Genomic DNA, 19,950 nt, shown 5'->3' with positions numbered 1-19,950 from the left:
ACTCAAGTACGAGTATATATACTAAAACAGTATATATACTAGATATGTATATACTAAAAAATTATTATGTATATATATATATACGTAAAATATATGCAGATATGTAAAGGATTTTATTCCCTTTTCCTAGAAGAAAAAAGAACCTAGCATTCTATTTTACATAGAGATCTTTATTCTTCACGATCAGTAATCTTCGAACACTAAAAAAACAATACGTTTCTTTTCCGTAAATTTATCACCCTCTTGTTAATAGGCTGTCTTATTTAATGTTGTGATAAGTTGATTGTAACGATTTGCAGTAACTAATGTTGTGTGTATCGTATATAAACAGTGTCGTATCAGCGATAGTTGTGTATTGTTTGTACATTTTCGAATCTCAGTTACCGAATATGAGGAAATCAATTAAGACGGGAGTTAAACGCAAAGGAATTACCCCCCTCGTCGTGTAGCGTGTTACTTCCTAATGTTGAAGTATATGTCATGAATAAAATAGATAAAATAGTAGATACAACGCCAATCGACTAAGTATCGGTGCGATGAACTGATATATGTTGGGTGCAGGGTATTGTTTCTCGAAGATTACTGTGTAGATATGCCCGGACCCAAAAAGGCTTCCAGGTAACTGCAGTGTAATTGTCCTTTCCTAAAAACGACCTCGTTATTGAAATTCTATTAAAGAGCCTTTTCACTGAAATATATTTAGCCGACCAACAGACTATTTGGCCCCGTAAAATTTTGATGTAATCGAAATTGATGAACACTGTCACTTGCTCAGATTTTTGGACATCGCTACGATTAATTAGGTGGGCATTGGATTATTTTTCCTTAACTAAGATACCCATTATATAAGTTTCTATTTTTTAAACAACTTAATATATTCAGTTGCCAAGGCTAAAGGTCAACGCCTTTGGCAATTGTGTAATTTTTGCGTGACAATCTGGTTTGGTTACTCCTTTTAAGCTCGAAGGTAATTCATTAAGATGCCTTATCGATCGCTACCATTAATCATTGTTCAATTCGCTCAAGGGAAACTCGTCAAATTTCCAAAAATAGGTGAGTAGCCTCTGAGAACCAGTCATCTTCACGTTTTACTATTTTAGCCGCAAAAAAATATGTTGCTGGATTGTTTAGCTCAGCCACTTTTAGCTACATTTTGTTAGGTGTCGATTTGACGAAACAAAAAAACAAAAACTTGTTAATTGGTGTTGACAGATGCTAGGGCAATAGCGCTCTGATATATTCACATTTCCCTTCAATAATATAGTAACTAGTGGTGATATCAACGTGATCGGATTCAATGCCAGGCCAAAATTTTCCAATATAATACTTATTTTCTCACCAAAATCATTTTAGCATCTCTTTTCTAACATCTTGATGCGTATAGAGTGAACCAGAGGCCGTTAATCTACATATTCAACATATTTTGGCTGCAGACCGTCTCATTTTAACTGGCAAGGCTTGGATATTACTTTGTAATGGTGAGCTGTTACAAGCGAGTCGGTTGAACTTAAAACTGAAAACTTTAAAAGAACTTAAAACTAGCTGGGCTACAATGCTTGTTCCAATGATCTGGCAGCTTCTTGACAGCCATAAATCTACCAGCAATCCTCCTATTTATAGCTTCTCGAGATATATAGTAGAATATGCCTACCTGTTAGCTGTCTTTTTGGAAGCATAAAAGTTTTGTATCACAGACTTACATTCTAAGAGAATAAGCGGGTTAAGACGCACGTGAAAATATCCCTTTGTTCAATTCAGAAAGTAATAGAAGCCGATGGTCCATGAGTCTCCTACAAAATCTAAGCGAAATAGCGAAAATAGAAAATGACGAGCTGCCTTTATTGTTTCCTTTTCGCCTCATAATAGGAAGTGCCGCCGCTGTCCATTAGCAGTACTACCTTTACCTGGTATCCGAATTCACCCGTCACCGTTAACGAACTAGGATCCTTCCCAGAGCGAAATCGTCCTCTCTACTAGTCCCTTTCCGGCTGGCGCCAGAGATTGTACCTTGTCTCGTATGCGGCAACCGTCTATGACTAACGTTCCACAAACTGTACGTGCAATACACCACATTCGTTTTCAACTGACCTGGAGCCAATTAATAAAAGATTTAACTTTACTCAGTGCCCGTATCTTCAGTGTTTGGACAATAATTTGTGTTACACGTTATAAGTTTTATCGCCAACAATGCCTTCGAGGTTCAACCTCTCGTCTAATGAAAAGTCTTCTCCGGTGTGGTAATGCGGCCTCGTTCTTCGGGTACTAATATCCGCTCACCCTCTTGTTGAGTATCAGAACTTCAATTTCCGTTCTTAACACATTTACATAATTTTTATACTATGCTTTCACCGTTTCACCATAAAGTTTTTTGTGCTATGTCTGAATCAATCCCCGATGAATTCTTGCAGTATCGTGGCTGTCGAGGAAGAAAGATTTAAGGTCTTTGAGATTTAATGATGTTCTTCTTTCTGAACTCGTTTCTTATAAAAAGAAAAAAAAAAAACCAACCGGTGAATTTAAATCTCTCAAAGACTGGAGTATTTGTGTACAAATTCTGTTTTTGAGAGGCCCGTAGCTGAAAAGTTTGAAAATGGGTGTTTTCAAAGTCCACTGTGTACGCTTCTACCAGGCTAATAGTTTTATTATCCAAAATACTGATTGCTAGTTTTCCTTATAAAAAGACGAAACATTATCTGTGCCATCGCTTGTTACATCCTACTTACATCAAATGTAGTAGAAGGGGCAATTTTAAGCGAAGCCTTGCAACACAGGCATCGTCGTATGTTCCTTAGGTTCATTTGATCATTGAATGGCATGATTATCGATTAACGTATGTAGCCAGTAATTGTCGTGGTAATCTGGAAACTGGAAAAATGCTATGATAAGTGATTGAACAGAAAAGTATCTAAATTAGTAAATACAAATACATCATCATATGTATAAGATGTTAAGAGGCGTTTTAGCGGAAAGCTCTTCGGTTCGTGTTTACACAGCTCTGAAGCGAAAACCTTTGGTGAAATCAGGAAATATAGGTAATACTGATCTTACGCTCAAGACAAGCGCTCTTCTGAAGTATGTTCAAGTGGCCTAGTCCTGACCTCCCTTAATTAACCATTTTTTTCAAAGTTTCAGGGTTTCTCCGGCCAAATGTTGTCGCTTCCGTTTAACATCCATAAGTTAGAAAATGTCGAAAGTGCGTTTTTCAGCCGTACGACTATTGATATTAAAATGCATACATGGAATAACATAAGTGTCATGTTTATTGCTAATAAAACAGGTTCAGATTCACTAATTAAGGGATACAGAAGCCGTTATTTTCTTTGTTAAGATACAATGTTGCTATTACGAGAATACACTGTCGGATATCGATAAAGCACGGGTAGCATCTTTAACAACATCTCTAATAAGAACTGCTGCCAACACCAACACCCTATGAAATCTTTAAAAATTGTAGTAATTCTATTTACAAATAACACTTCATCGACCTCAAGCAAGAGAACAGACCTAATAATATCCGTCAAGTTTATTTCGAGGTCTTCAACAGCATTCTCAATTGATGAAGGGCTTAGGTGTTCGCAGATATTTTCGGCGAGGTAAACTGTGAAGATTTCATATATTGTAAATTGATGTTATTATTTATTGCTTGATTCATGCTAAAGTAAAAATGTGTTCTATTGTGTAAATTTTTAGCTAGCTAAAAAAACGTTTATAAGAATTCGAAGAGAAAATGTATTGCCATGAAGTTTGACTATTACAGGGGCCACTACTGAGCTTTATCGGCCTATCCACATATAGGCCAACTGGTCATTAAGAAATACACGTGCAATCACGATGTAGGACGCTCATGCCCCATCCTGTAAAATAAAATCATTGTCATACAGCATTATGAAAGCTGGTAAGGAAATGTCTCTCGCAAAATAAATGGTTATTGTGAGTTACTCTGCAAAGTTGCAGATGGGAATCCTGGGCACCTGCCCATAGACTTGAGCCAGTCTCAAACTCACTTCAAGGGCTACGTAATACACTTATCTCAAATACAACAACTCGATGTTTTTACGTATACAAGCATTTGACAAATAATCGCCGTTCTGTATATTGGGTTTCGTTGCTGATAACAATAAAAGGACGACTACTCTTCAGAGCAAGATAACGTTCAATGCTGCAAATCGCTTATCTACACGTTGGAAGAGCCTCGATTCCAAGGAATCAATACTTTGGAATTCGTTCTGCGTTTTTCGTCTCGGAAAACTACTTCAGTATCCATTTGAGCTCGTAAAACCTCAAGCTCCCAGTTATAGAATAGCTGCCCTCATAGGTTACCGTTCCAAACTGAAAGCAAAATGATAAAAAGAGCCTTCAGCAAGTGTTCGAGCAAGCAAAAAGACTAATTAAGACAGCGCGGTAACATCTACGACCAAGGCCCGACAACAATTTTAGGACCTATTTTTCATAGGGCAGTCTTGTCTGTATAGTCCAGCTAATTTCTATATATATAAGGCTGTTACAAACAAATTTTCTTTTGTTTTGAAACTAAACGACCTGGCTAGATACATGTGCAGCTAAACACGTTCTAAACATGCGATCTTTATCTGAATTCGTGTACGACCATAGAATGTGTGTCGCGATTTCAAACTAACGGCAAAAGAATTGACAGCATAACGAGCCATTTGCTTGAAACGTAGTCGGAAAAAAGGAAACCGCCGATAGTGCTCAGTAAATACAGACAGACCACTGAATGATCGAGTGAATACATAGTCACGATATATAGGTTCACCATCATTACCTGGCTAGTTAATGTAATTATATCACTGCGTTGGATTCATTAAACCCTTCGGCATAATAAAGATAAGTCTTGCACGCGTTTCCGATCGATAATCTAGATCTTACATTTGCTTGTATTTAAGCGTCGATCAAAAATTTCTGATCCTAACTAATATATGTCCTCAAAATTTGCCAATTTGTATCTCAGAAGATTCAGACTATCTCTCAAACACTTGAACGAGCACTATAAGATCTAAAGGTGTGGTCGAAGATCGATATTTGTGTCCGTAACTCCACCTAGGTTATTTCATATATGCGCCAAGGAAGTTTCAACTATTATAAATGTCATAGAGATAACGATAAAACCACCGCACAGAAATGTACCACATAAATGGTACTACGATTTGAATGTAAATTTGCACAATAAATTTCCTGCTAAAAGCAAAAATGTCGGCTAGCTGAGACCAAAGTGACAAATAACTCAAGGAACTTTGGGAACAATAATGTACCACACAGATGGGTCCTTATATGCTGATAAGGTTTGCTCGGGGTCGACCAGGACCTCCACTGATTTAACGATAAAACAAACGTTTTATCTTTAAATCAGTGGAGATTTATTTTGCCACGTCTGACTTTTAAGTTGTAGCTTCGTGCTAGCTTCATTTTTCGATTACGTGGCAACCGCTGTCGCCAAATTTTAAGTGCAACACTATGGAGCCTATTGAAATGGCTTGCAATCATAATCTTAAAAGGATACGCACTTTCAAAACACGTATTTAAAACAAGATGTCCCTTATAACAACCAACGTATTTTAACGATATACTAATAAAATATTGTTGATACTATTGTTTGTAAGTAAGTTCATGTTATTGATTTTACGAACAACTTAATAAACAACAATGCTCGGCCTATATTTCATTCTCAACCCAGTAATCCTAACTAACTACTTGATATGCTTATGCTACGGGGCGTACGATACATTGCACAATCTATGCAAATAAAAAAAACTTACAAGCAAATAGAGATATTATGTAACTTCGTTTCTTGTTATCAACATTCAGGGTGTACACCATTCAAGTACACAACTTTCTAAACTTTAGAAGGTTTGTTAGGACGCTTAGATAGGTTTTGTTCAACTGAAATTTGACATGGAGGCGTGACATATAAGTGTTTAGCCGTTTGCTGAATTAAGTAACTACCTTGAGGGAGAAACTTATGCCACTCAGTATATTTTGCGACCTTAATTAGGTTTCTATCTGCCACGGGTGCAATAGAAGTACCAGTTTTTAAACAGACAGCATGACACGAAAAAACTAGTTCATCAGATCGTGTCTTGCTTCGATATTTTAAATGCTATTTCTATAGCAGCTTGCGTAATCTTGTTGATTCTGGGAACGTACGACTTTTCATAACTTCACACTTATAATTGTGTCAGTCTTGAAAATCTATTGAAAGCAGTGAATCTGTTCGGTAGCAAAAGTTCAGAACCGGTTATAGTTATATGAAGGGCAACAGTGCTAACTTATGTGTGCTCTTATAAAAATGCATAGATGTTTGTTTACGATTAACCTCAAGTTGGAGTTATCCCTTTTACCTGGATTAAAAGTAGGTTATTCCTAAAGGCTGGAGGAAAAGTGCACCAATGGAAATCCTAAAGTTCGTTGACTAATTGGATATTTGCATCTCTATATGGACCCAGTCACAAAGTTTAAAGTAGTAAATCCAGCTATTTCGAGTCGTCCAAGCCACTGCGCCAATTATTAACAATCGTTATATGAAAATTATGATACAAATTCGTGCAATGTAATTTTCATTTATGATATTCCTGTATCTTATACTTACAAAATACTTTTTTTTTGTTAACTTTTTTTGGAGTAATTGTGCATATGCAGACTGCTAATTTAACTACAATCCTTGCACGGGCACACAATACTACGTGTCCTAGTGCCACTAGATATCCAAGTCAAACATGTACATTGTCATTCATAATCACCAGTATCCTAAAGGATACCTGAAGGATAAAAAAAAAAGAATTACATTTTTTAAATAAACCTCATTGTGATAAAGTTAGTTATCACGTTCGTAAGATACGATTAAGGATAACAATATCAGAGAACTTTCAGAATACTACCGAAAAAGCGTAGACTTTAATAGATCGATTTCATAAAGACATTGCCGACTCCTGACTAGGTCATGTGAATGAATTATTTACCTAGCTAACGTAAGGTTGCTTTAAAAAGTAACCGCCTGTATTCGTATTTTAAATCTCTTTTGTACAAGGGCCTCTTTCAGCTGAAAGGCCAGCGGGTCGCTGCTTCGAATCTCATCAACTATATACGTAATCTGATTTAAACGAAGCTTTTGTATATGTATATAAACATTTTGTTTCGTTCTATACCAAGTCCGTCTTATTATCACTTTTAGTTTTAAACTAATAGATTCATATTGATTGAGCACTGTTGTAGTACATTATGTATAGTTGTTTTATTATAATTTCAAGTACATGTTCGTTCTATTCCAGCTTGCATATGTATATATATATATAAAATGATTAATTTTATATTTTGTATTCTATTTATATTTAACATTTGACAGAAATAAGAACCTAAAACCCTTGCTGGACGAGCGCATCAATATGAAACGTGAAAGTTTCTTACGAGAAAGTATGTATTCCTGCCAATAAACGTATCTATTGATGGACAGACGTCAAGGAGTCGCAAATAATGTCGATAGCGGATCTATATTTTCACGGAAGTAATTTGGTGCTTTCTGTTCAGCAAAAAAAACGTGTGGAAACGTCCTTTTAACCTATTTTCTGTAGGAGGGAATTTAAGGGAGATTATACGTTCTCGGACACGTCGTTATTTCGGACCGTTTTTTGGTTTGTTTGCAATTTGACGTTACTGTATCGTATCCCTCACTGTTACTGTGAAAATGTCGGCCTCACATGTAAAGGAATTTTCAAGAAGACTCGTGCGGGGCCTTAGGTAAAGACTAACATGGTCGTTTGAGGTTGAGGGAGCTACAGTGAGCAAAAGGTCCTCCCATGAAGGTCCATGGCGAAGCTCTGAAAGGCTGATAGTACCGTAATTTCATCACTGCAGAACTTCCGCGTTTTCTAGACGAAAAACTATGTAAATTGATGTTTGCATCTCTCCATTGAAATTGAAGTACTCGATTCAAGGGTTTTGCCAAGATCGTAGCATCTGATAGTCTCATAACAACATACAACCTGTATAACGAATTCACTAGAATTTCCCATCCCAGTTCTTTCAATCTTCGCCAAGTGGCTAGTCATGTACGTGGTCTGGCATTGCCATTGTGGAAGACGGCTCTTATGTTCACTAGTTCCGGTCGATTTTTTTTTTTTAATGGCTTATTGTTATCTTGCTGCGTATTGATAGTACGGGTTCGAATTAATCGTTTTGTTAGGCGGCAGCAGCTCATAGTGCACAGTTGTTTTCTAAGCCGTCCAACTCATAACAACACTTTCTTTAGTATCAGCTTGGGCCTGAATACGAAGAGAGAAGCACGTTTTTTTAATTGTACACTGTTGCAGTAGATAATCTTCTTTTTATCACTTGTGGCCCACACTTTAGGGACAGCCCTATTTCGTTGACTTGCTAGAGTTTCGCAAACAAAAATACAATCGAGTATATAATTTCGTGTAGAACCCGAACAGCCGGGCTTTTGTGGCCTAGGTCTTTCAAATATTTTCAAACGGCTGGCGGATATTTAATTCCTAAGCAACATCGTAGCTACTCTCGTGTCGGTCTTCCGATATGACGACAATTTTTCGTCATTGGTTGACCACTATGTGGAACATCTTTCACATTGTTCAAATCGCAAGCGACAAAACCATCGTTGCAGCTCGTTCGTACTGGGGCTGGGAAACGATTGTACCTCTATTTTAATAAAATTTGGCCATATTTAACATGGTCGGATTTTTGCAAAAAAAAAAAAGTGAAAAACAACAATTTCTTCAAAAGTTAAATATGGCTTTTTTTTTTTACAGAAATCTCACTCATTTTCTAGGTATTTGAAAGCCCGTACAATAAACTGTGACAATTTGAATCGATCTACGACTGCAAAATCCGACGCTCCTCATATTGTGTGCGATATGTGGGATATTACATATCGCGGTGCGCCAATCATAGCTTCCTTTTTGGTGACACAGAGTTGGCTCAACCGAGCTCGTTGCGCCTTAAGTACTGAGATACTATTTACTGGTAAATATCTATACCTGCCTGTCTCGCCGCTACTGAGCGGGATGTCCTCATTCTGAGGTGGATGGTGTCCTAATACGAGAGCAATTTGTTGTACCAATCGCTATGACTCGAATGATCTGCCTAGGCTCTTGTCATGGGCGACAGTGTTTAGGTGGATTCTTCGGAGGAACGGCCACCGAGTCTTTTAAATTATCGGGGATGTTCTTCTTGAACAGCATATAGTAATTCAAAGAACTCCTGTAACCACATTCACTCGATAGTGGTAGAAGGCCAATTCGGCAAGCGGTCGATGCGGCCTACGTCAGTTTGCACATGTCCTAATTAGGCGAAGTGCGACATGCGAAATACTTTCTCTATATAATATCGTACAATTTGTATATATATATTATGTTATGGCTTTTCCTCTTAAACAAGATTTACTTGCTAACTGATTGAGCATACAATACTAAAGCTTTACGTGGCAAAAAGCTGAACACGTGCAAAGCTTTCTTGACACATCGAATACCAGTGCGCTTGTACAATAAGAAGCCTAAAGAAATTAAACGTTGGGCTGTACAGACGACTTGTGAATTGCTTCACTCGAAGGAAGGTATTTTGTCCAATACCACACGTACGCCTTTGTTAAATCGTAGTTTTATCCGTTTATATTAAGAAATTGCTAAGAGTTCACAAAATACGTGGACTATTTTCTTAAAAGACCCACTACCTGTTTCCAAATTTGTTTTTCAGAGCTTTAAGTTCGAGGTAGCATCATCTAGGTGGCGCTTTGTGCTTCATCACTGGATGGCATCATCGAGGCAGAACTTATTCGATAGAGGATGATCGATAGAACTTCATTTCACAAAGCATTTATAATTTTGACCCACGAACACCATTACGCCACCAGTACGGTTAGCTTGCGTTCATAAAGTATTTACGCTTGTAGTTCAAAGACCGATAATTGATCAGCTATTATTTCATCCTAGTTAAAGATCTGCCACTCCGTGTGCAAAATCCACACGGGACAGCTGACAATGGTGCTATACGCCCATCTTTGCGAGAAGTCCCTTTCACGTCCAGCCAGCCGTCGCCAGACTGTAAATGATAATTTCATTGATAAACATGAGCAGATCAACGGTTTCACCATGCAAGTCGTCATGGTGCTTCCTACACGTCACACATAGGCACAGTAACTTTGAAGTATCTCTATGTTTCAAGTTTCTACGCCTTTTATTGCTGCTAAGCGTTCCATCACAGGGCACTGGCTTTGCTACTGTCTGGGAACATCTCTCATCGAAACGCACTCCACGAAAACATCATGGAAGAGTTGGCTGTGTGAAACGTTCGTTCTTAAAATACGCCATGCCGTGGGCGTCTGCATTGTTCATTGGTGAACAGATGCGTGTACTTTCTAGGCGAGACACACTACTGCTTGTAGCGAATCCGAAACGCAGCTTTAAGCATTCTATCACTCGTATTTGTACAGCGTTTGTAAGTACATAGGAAAAATGGCGAAGATGGATTCTGATTTTTGGAACACGAGAGTTAGGATTAACAAAGTTTAGAGAAAGTCGAACAGAAACAAGCGGTACATAGTTGCTGGTTTTGCTTCTCGATGACTTTATCACATTATATACGTAGTTGTGAGCTTCCATTTGCCAGGGTAGATGGGTACTTGCGCAATACGTGATGCGATGTGTCTCATCTGCTATGCCGCGTCGTATGCTGCAGTACCATTACTAAATAGCCTCTCCGATCAAGCACACCGATCTTAAAACTTTTAAATATTTTGATTTGATAATAATTGATAGTTTGATTTCAAGGTTTAATACGCATAGCCAAGGCAACCCAGGTAAACTTTTTAATACCCAAACTATGTTGTGAATCAATACTCGGAGTAAATAGTCGCTCGATTAGTGCACGCTCCACTAACCCACCTCTCCGTTAAAGGGTAGCCCTCTGAATACCATTTCAGAGTATGTATGAATCTATTACCTCGAACGTGGCATCTTCCGTTATGTTTATTTCTTTATTTTTTAACTTTTTTTTTTCCTGAAACAATTTAGTTTCTGAAGAGTGTGTAGTTTATAAGATAGTCTATGTCGATGATGAAATGGTTTTGAAGGCGATGTCTGAGGGAAATCTCTGATGCATCGAAGAGTGTTCTACAAGGAGCTGGAGCATAAAAAACTAAGGATACAAAACGGAACTCTCAATTTTGGAATTTATTTACAAAAACTTTATTTGTAGAACACGAGTGCAAAGTGTACAGGATTGTCTAGACGGGTAGGACGTCAGCCCGCCATAGAATATACAAAAAGTAATTCGTATTTCGAAAAATTCAGTTCAACTTCTGTTGTTTCAACTAAAAATTTATAAAATACGCGCTAATAACAGTTCCAAAGTTTGTTTCTTTAGTGGTACTCAGCTCCCAGGCATCAAATCAACTCAGGTGAGGCTAACGTGTGCTGAATGTATCATAGATGTTATAAAATGAATATGAGCTAAAATATGAAAATTTCGGCAAAAAGCTTCCTTTGTTTTTGTACAAGTAACAAATCGAAACAAGTTTCGCGGGGCAAGAATTCTGTTAACGTATCATTCAAATTTCATCTTTACGTTTCGAGTTTTACGTCCGACATCACTACAACGTATCCCTAAAACTAACAGGCAAATAGGTTACCCACTAGGCCAACACGAGGACTACCATTCAGATGCAATGCATATTTACTTAGACATTTATTGATTGTGTCTGTATAATTCAAAGTATTGTTTTCCGCTATAGCATCCAAAATACTCGTTGTTTCTCTAGCATAAGGCCAAGATGATTTATCGTTGATTCACCTGTTTCTCTGCTGGAAGTAAGTTCGTTTTCTGGGAAGTGCGCCACACTTTTGCATCTAATGGTCACATCAGTGGTTTGCAGACATATAATCACAATATATCTATACGTAGAATCGTATGATGTACGCGGTTGGATGTCAGGACGTAAAAAGAACCCTCAACCGTAGCATAGTTGAAAAGAATGGCGTGCGCTACTGTGCGTTTGTCGTACAGGTGAATATAATTTTTTAAGTTTAAACATTTTATCCTCAGACAGTAACTTATAAGGAAATATGTAAGATCGTGTATTGATAATGAAAAAATAACTTTATTTGTTCACACGGGCTGTGTGAGTTGTTGTCAGAACCTGAAGCAACAACCCCGAAATCTGTCAACTAAAGTTTTTGACGCCCAAGCCATCGCGTCAAGTTTCATTAGTAACAGATTGACAGCACGATCGATAATTATGAGCCTATTTTCAAATTCTTTGTTGACCTGTATACCATACTACGTGCAGAATGAAATAAACTTTTCTATTATATGCCATCAAAATCTACTTGACCCAATTTCTCCATCCGCATATAATATCGAAGTAGATGAAGTTAACTAATGTCTGAGACAGTAGCTTCATCATCTTACGTTGGTGAACGCTGTACCAGACACGTTCAAGCTCTTCCTTGGGGTCGGAAACCCCGTTTTTTTTTTCTAGAAAAAGATACTCTGAAGTATATCCACATTATTATGATCGAACCATATAGCATCGTTTGCATCGTTTTTGACGACAAAACCGTACGGTTTTCGCTGGGGAGATTGAAATAACGTGTTGATTACGTTTATAGACCATATGGATGTTAATTATAAGGGTCTTTGTATTGTGTACCTTTGAGAGCGGACGTGCTTTAGACTCAAGGGTGTATATTTTTTCTGTAAGCGCGGGTTGCAGGTATGGTCGCACATAATACCAAGTGTCTTTTATTTCAGGTTGAATTCCACGACGTAGCAAGATTCAGCCTTAGCTGCGTTTCGGGCCAACATCAAAACCAGTAGAACACTTTGTTCATTTTACAAGAGGAGGGGAACACGCAAGAGTGATTCGTATCCAAAGAAAGTTCAGGAAGAAGCTTATCTGGGTATTCTGGTAGACTACGCAACGCTGATATTTCATCTCTTCCTACTTCTGATTACAGCAAGAAGGCAGCGTCTTTTACACCGTTCTTGCACGCAGGAGGGCACTAGCATTAATGCGGGAAATTTCTTGACAACAAGGCCCTGTCGAATTTACTTCTGTAGAACTCAAAGCAAGTAACTTCGGATTGTATCAATTTCGAATTTTACGACATAAATAATGATGCCGTAGAATTCGAAGTTCAGACTAAATCCTGAGTCATTTCTAAGTGGGTTTGTGTTATGACTGTAGGCCTAACGAATATGATTCCTGACCCATCGCAGACGCCACGGAAAAATTTTCCGGTATCTCATGAGAAACGTTTAGAGAGATACGTATAACCCGGAAACCTTGTACGTGTACAGCCTGGTTTGTGTGCAAAAAAGATCAAACAAAGCCAAAACTCTTGAAAAAAAATTAATTTGCCATTGGGCCTCCTACTTTCAAAATGCGTCTTTAGCAATAGCTCATTTTGAACACAATATCTGAGGAAAAACTTAAAATGTTTACACCAAAATGACCACACACACTTCTTAGGATGTGGGGACGATATATGAGTTCGATAAATATAGAAGGCTAGAGTACCATAAGATAATTGGTCTCGATACTAGACAAAATACATCTGTCCACTCAGTGATTAACAGTAAATTGATAGTGCCAAAAAGGCTAGTAGTACTGAACCATTCATAGACGAAAGTGTATCCAAACAATTCTGAAGCCTGACTCTAGTATAAGTGAAACTCCCAATCATGCTTAAATTGTGGCTATAGAAAATGCTAATTTTTTCTGTACTGCCTCTTATCACAGTGTGGTTTTCGGTTTCTTCGGTAAAATTAACACTTTTTTTAGTGATATTTTTAGGCTTAAAAGCTCTGCGAAATCTCAAAGATCACCGCCGAGTAATCAATAATATTTTCGCTTGTTTTAATTCTATAGACAGTTCGATCGGTATAGATTGTTGTATTCTCTACGTTTACCTAAGGGCCGCTTCGTCTGCCCCGCGAGCTTTCTCCGTGTCTTTTTTCAACTTCGTTGCCGCACACGTCTCTGTGTCGTCCACAGAGTGGTGCGGAAAAATTTCATTGGCAAGATATTTTCTGTATGTAAGATACAGGAACGCACCTATGACGACAAAATCGAACGGTCCTGGAGACTGTGCGGCGTAATGATACTTTGTTACTTCGAAAATTTCGTAAATGTCTCAAGACTATGCAAGCTCTGTTTGCAATTTGTTCCCATCTCCAAGGAAACCGCTGTGAAGAAAGTTATTACAATCACGAGCTAGGTGCTATACGAGTGCTTCCGTCAGCCCAATATTTTATCGTGTGGGTGTAATTTTTCATATGAGCTGAAAGTTCAACAAAGGGACGGTTTTTCAAACGTGTCAATTTCCTTAACAGAAATCAAATGAACTTCTCCATTGCAAGAAAGTCGTGTTTATAATGTGGTGCCTAGGCCTAGCATCTTCATTGTCGCCTCAAATGATTTCCTCTTTATTTATAACCTTCAAAAACGCAATCAAGCAATTAATAGATTATCTAGAGAATGTAAGTTTTGATAAACAGCCATTTCTGTGAGATATCTAAAGTTTAAAATGCGCAAACTTGACACACAGAAACAATAGTAGTACAACATTGTAATTATGTCAGTGAGCCGATAATGAACTCTTTGTTTAATAAACATATTATAAATGGTGAAAGTAAACTTTCAATATGTCGTAATTATCTTTAAAATTTTGCACACAGAAATAATTATTTCGATGACGTTTCTCTGAGAGTACTTCAAGGTAAGTAAATCTACAGTATTTTCTGAAGGCAGATTATTTTGCAGGACGACATAACGTGCCATTTATGAAGCATTACTAGATAAATTTGTTTCAAATACGCACGAACATTTATGAGAACGCATGGGGAATAGGCTTTGTTTGTTGACTGTACAGTGGTGCATGCGAAACCTTATAAACTCACAATGTAGCTGAATTTGCTTTTGAAGTAACTGATCTATTTCGCTTCTTTGCAGCAGAAACGGAAACTTCTATCAACGTTCAACGGTCGGATCTCCGGAATCTTTGTCATCTAAATTTCGATCTAGCATATGAGAGGAAACAATACTGCGTAGCAGTATCTTTGATATATTTCTTAATGGAAATGTAATGATACATGTAATATTACAAATTTTACCGTTTGTTCAAGTTTCAAGTATACGAGTAAATGAGCCGGCTGTATTGGCGGAACATACAAATGCAGCTCCCATCTTATTTGGGATCGTTCACACACAACAGTATCCAAATAATATGGCTTTTTGTACCTTTTTAATATTCTCTCTTGTTAGTTCATAAGCCCTACGACTGACTGACTGACTGTCTGTGTGTGAATCGTTTTAGTATATTTCATTTAAAATTAACGTGTTTCCGTTCGTCCGCAAAAGGCAAACAGGATCTTCGTGATAAGGGCACAATACAAATACACATTTTGCTTCACTGACAAAATTGCAGTTATGAAGACGGTTAACCTCACAAGATAGCTATTGCACAAGGCCGGGGTCCAATAAGTAAACAATGCATTTTTCTTCCTATAGAAAAATACGTCGTCCTAATCATTTACTAGGTAGTTGTTAAATTTAACTTCTAGACAATTATAGTAGCTTTTGAAAACTTTTATGTATGAGAAAAGAAATTCACTTACAAGTTCTGTTGCTGTTTATAGATTTGAGGTACGTTATTTCGAGTTCGGTTATTACTATACCTCCAAGACGTGATCACGAAGTTCCAAACTAGTTGTACCAAAGGAACACTATCATTGATCCTACCTCTTGATCAAGTTTTTAAAAATACTATTTCTATCCTCATAGAAAACAATTCTAGATTAATAATGAACTGTAAATGTCAGGACATTCATATCTTTTTCAAGTAGTAGGATCACATACTTGGGGATGAACCCGAACGGCGAACAGAAACTTTTTCTCTACTTCGAAAGTTCTGTCGTTTACACTACATAACTGCTATAATACCGCCACAGTACAAGACAGATCGTATCGGCATATAGTAAACGAGATCAATGCTTCGAAGGTTTAGGCCTAATTGTATTTATTTTCTAGAATATACTTAACGAGTCAGCCGTCAGCGACAAAGGGTCTTCTAAGATTTGCTGCTAGTTTATTCCATTCTTGTCTATTTCATTGTTGTTGCAGTCTGTTAGCCTTCTTAAAATGATTTCGCCATAACCAATGTCGCAAATGCAGTCGAGATCCTGGCTACAGGAGCCCAAAGAGAACGCAGTTTCACTCTAGACTTGAATAGAAGGACCGAGCTCAACTTTTCCGTTTTGTGTTTTTATGCCACCATCGTAAACATCGAGTTCCGAGGTTCAATGTTTATGACAGTGGCATACATTGCTGGGCACATGGCATCCTCTAAGTCCTGTTCGCGTTGCCCTATGCGATAGTTTAAAAAGACTGGGTATGCATCTCAGAGCCTTAGATACTTCCTGAAAGTCCTTACAATACAAGCTAAGGACATATTAAGTAGTTCAAGTATCTCGATTCTTAGCCAACTGCAATAGTTGGGCTAGTTTTACGATTCAACCTGGCATGTGCTGCACGAAGACCAATCAGCGGCAATCGTTCCCAAAGAGCATCGAGACTCTGGTGCACGTGCCGAACGGCTACCGCGACGTATATTGTATGAAAAATCGTCCGCTCAATTGATTTGTGCTTCGACCACCATGGACCGGTAATTGAACCAAGCTGTCAAACACGGGTGTACGAAAACGCTCTCGCAGTTTATAGGATTAAAGTAATCGCATGGTGGACATGTTAGTAATAAAATTTTTGCTTACGTAACCTGTTATTGGTTCTCGTTATAAAGGCGTGTTGAAAGGCTGCCTGTGGCCCACCCTGTATGAGTTTCACTTGGACAATATATGTCTTCAATGAGAAAGCCCTATCTGTTGCTACGTGCTCGAAACGCAATGACATCTGAAAGCAGAAGTATGTCTCACTTTTTCCTATTAAATTTTTTGAAAAAGAAAATTTATAGAGCTGAGCTTCCACGATCGCTAAGAAGAAATTTAACAGTTGAGTCCTATTCAAATAGAGTTTGTGAAATCTGAATTACATTATATGTGGAAATTAGCGATAAGAATTGCCATATATAATACAGTCTCGATAGAATGAATACTGGACAAATTGGTGGCATTTATCATAATTCGAAACCGGTATTCTGAACATGGATGGGGCAGTTTGTCAGAGACTACCAATGTTTCGGCTAGGGTTCTTATATCCTAACTGCACCTGAACCTATTATTATTATCATTTTTGGGCGTTATATATTCAGCCATCGGTTGCTATATTCGAGCGTCTCCCTTGCGTCTACACCTTTTTCAGCTCAATATTTTGATCGTTTTTTACAGCTCTTCAACAGTTACCGCCCTCGTAGCTACAAGCCGTTACCACGGTCCCCGAGCAAGATCCGACTCGCTTACTTTAACGTCGGTAGCACAGATTCAACTTTCTATAGTCTAAATCGGTTCGCTTCCTGTAGGATACTTGTCTAGCTTTCTTCTTCGCCGAGTTTTGTCCCACGGACATTCGTGTGTACGTTAAGCGACGTTGGGCTTCTCCATATTGCGCCACTGTGAACAATTGACCCAAGACATCGGCTAGAGCTTCTATACGCTAACCGCGTCCGAAATCTCAGCACTAATTTGATAGTGATTATCATTCCTAAACAAAAGACATTTCGCTTGTAGTAGTAGTGAATGATATATACATGTATTCTTGTATAAGCAAGTACAATGTCGGTCGTTCATAACGATGACGTTGTTCTTATTACTCTACCGGATTGACTCACACACTGCTGATTATCTGAAAAGCGAGGTGTGATAGTGTTGTCAACCATCTCGATACCCGTTCTTCAATTCTATAGGCCGTCTCATGCACGATTCGTTTGTTGCATTTAAAAGTAGACGGTGATACACACAACTAAATCATTGGCCTGTCGACGCCAAAAGACGAAAAAACCGATTCAGTAACTGAATGGAACAAAGCGAAAATAATATGGGTGTTGACAGGATATTCTGTGCTAAATATCCCAAAGGGGAGCTTTCAGTTTGAACCAGAATCAGGCTTAAGGGTCAATAGCTGCTGCACGCTGCCTAGGTAGAACAAATAGAACGGGGCAAAAAAGTTAAACATGAGCAGCAGGAAACGGACCAAAAAAGGGCAACGTGTTTCGACCTGATTCGAAGATAGCACTGATATTTCTCACTCCGCAAATGAAATTTTAATATACATCAATGAGTGTCCTTAAATCCATGAAGGGTATCGGTCGAAAGGGGAACCGTGGCGAAGTTTTTGGGAGATGAGGGCTGAATAAACACGATATAAAATACAATATACCCACTTACTTGGGCTACAGAGCTTTATAAGCCGACTTTCAGCGTAAAACGAAAGTGGCTACGCGTAAGGTAATTTAGCAGAAAAATAGATTTTCATAATTGTTATTGTAATGTTTTTTTGTAGACTGTCTTCATTATCACGTTTTGTGCGTATTCTTCACTACTGTATCAATTAGAATAAAACAACGATGCTAGAGATGTTTATGTCGACGCATAAAGGCACATAAAATTCGCACCTCATGAGATATGAGAAAAAAATATGGTCAAAAATTTAACTGGGCGCTCAATCCGTTATTTCGACAAAGAGTACATTTTGTTGCAGGAAACGACTAGTTCCAATACAGACACATTTGGAAATGGCATGTCAGAGGCAGGGATTCAGGCTCTGCCGTTATCTCGCAATTGATGCCCAGTGGAACATCCTTCACAAATAAAGGCGCCTAGAACAGATAATTTGATGACACGTAAAGCTATTTTACTGCAGACGAGACGTACGTTCACTGAGAAGCCTAAAGGTCTATTCACTTGCCTCCAAATTTTTCGTTAAGAATTTTTAACCAAGGTCGAACTTGTCTTAATATTAAAGTTCAAAAGCTAAAAATATAGATTGTGCAGTGATAAATTACAGAAAGAAATGTATTTAGCTTGTGTCTTAGCTATTTATGCCTGAAATCGAGTGGATAGCGATTGGACCAATATTATGTTCGTCGTAAATTCTGCTTGCTATTACATAATATATGTACAATGTGTAGGCTTACAAACTAGTGGGTCATTCGTACCCAGTATCCGTTTTGAAGAGCTCTAACAGTGCGTACGATTGCTTTTTAATGGTATTTTATAATAAATCAGTATTGCACTACTAATGCCGTTACACCTGAACATGGAGAATCTAAAGGTTCACGCTTGGGATCTTGAACGGGCAAATTTTATAGCCCGTTAGACGTTAAACAGTGATAATAGTAGTCGTGGGTAATCGACTGATCAAAAAATCTACAGAAGCTGTTGACCACATAGCTCTCCGTACTAGCTTTGTGAATATTAGAAGCGCGTATATCTCTTTTACTTAATGACTCCTTTAGCTCGCATCGCCTAAACAGTTTGGTGGTTTGGAAAGGCTCATTCGTTCGTGCCATCCGGCGGTCACGGTTTGTTGTCATTTTCCTCACACTGCCTTAAGCCAGCGAATATCCAGGTGACGAAAATCGGAATCTTGTTAGCTTTTTCCCTTCCTGTCTATGGGCTCGCCAAAAAACATCTCAGTAGACTGCCAAGGCAGTGACGCCATATGTAAAACTCTGGCAGTTCCTTGTGGAAAGAGTAGTCAACTGTCTGCTTTTTAAAAAGTGCCCCTGTTTAGATTAAGATAACATTATAAGGCGCAAAAAACGTAACATCCGTACCATCATTTAGAATACGGTTGTTGCAGCTGCTATATTGGGCTCTAAAGCAATTTAGTATAACGTTTGACGGCTAGCCGTTTTTTATTGAAGACGGGGTAGTTAACTGGTCGCATGGAACCAAGAGCAATTGAGTGACGCCGTTAAAACTGTACTTCGATGCGCCTTTGATCGCCGGCCAGCGAACAATTCCGATTTG

General features: G+C 38.2%; 2 long non-coding RNA genes across 7 annotated transcripts; one reads left to right on the top strand and one right to left on the bottom strand.

The window, feature by feature from the left end:
• Positions 1-149: 149 nt before the first annotated feature.
• LOC111271777 (uncharacterized) lies at positions 150-9,818 on the bottom strand. Its single transcript, XR_002687084.2, has 3 exons — positions 9,698-9,818; positions 2,724-2,865; positions 150-2,088 (listed from the first exon to the last, which is right to left on the bottom strand). It is a non-coding gene; the product is annotated as an uncharacterized LOC111271777 (long non-coding RNA).
• Positions 9,819-10,372: 554 nt separating this feature from the next.
• LOC147751941 (uncharacterized) lies at positions 10,373-15,540 on the top strand. 6 transcript variants are annotated; one of them, XR_015315462.1, is made up of 4 exons: positions 10,373-10,461; positions 12,775-14,505; positions 14,704-14,744; positions 14,981-15,540. It is a non-coding gene; the product is annotated as an uncharacterized LOC147751941 (long non-coding RNA). The 6 variants fall into 6 exon arrangements; XR_015315461.1 differs by having other exon boundaries at positions 14,978-15,540; XR_015315463.1 differs by lacking the exon at positions 14,704-14,744 and having other exon boundaries at positions 12,775-13,091.
• The last annotated feature ends 4,410 nt before the right edge of the window (positions 15,541-19,950 follow it).

Source organism: Varroa jacobsoni, unplaced genomic scaffold (genome assembly GCF_002532875.2).
Source record: "Varroa jacobsoni isolate VJ856 unplaced genomic scaffold, vjacob_1.0 contig01009, whole genome shotgun sequence".
Lineage (NCBI taxonomy): Eukaryota > Metazoa > Arthropoda > Arachnida > Mesostigmata > Varroidae > Varroa > Varroa jacobsoni.
This window is presented reverse-complemented; position numbering and strand designations above follow the sequence as displayed.